Below are 361 nucleotides of genomic sequence, written 5' to 3' on the forward strand. Positions count from 1 at the left end.
CTGACCCACTTTGGGGGGTCCTGGGCACATTTGGGGGGTCCCTGACACATTTGGGGAGGTCCCTGACCCATTTGGAGCAGTCCTGAAACCATTTAGGGGATCCTGGAACCACTTGTGGGGTCCCAGGTGCATTTTGGGGGGTCCTGAAAGCATCTGGGGGGTCCCAGGTGCATTTTGGGGGTCCTGAGGCCTTTTGGGGAATCCCTGACTCACTCTGGGTGGGTCCCAGCTGCATTTTGGGGGGTCCCTGACCCTTTTTTGGGGGTGTCCCGAGTCTTTCCTCCTAAACTGTGCCAGGACAGAAAACATCTCCTATCGTGTTCTAGAGGTTGCACAAAGGTTTGTACAGTGTTTTGAACCA

The sequence above is a fragment of the Geospiza fortis genome, unplaced genomic scaffold (genome assembly GCF_000277835.1).
Source record: "Geospiza fortis unplaced genomic scaffold, GeoFor_1.0 scaffold1775, whole genome shotgun sequence".
NCBI classification, from domain to species: Eukaryota; Metazoa; Chordata; class Aves; order Passeriformes; family Thraupidae; genus Geospiza; species Geospiza fortis.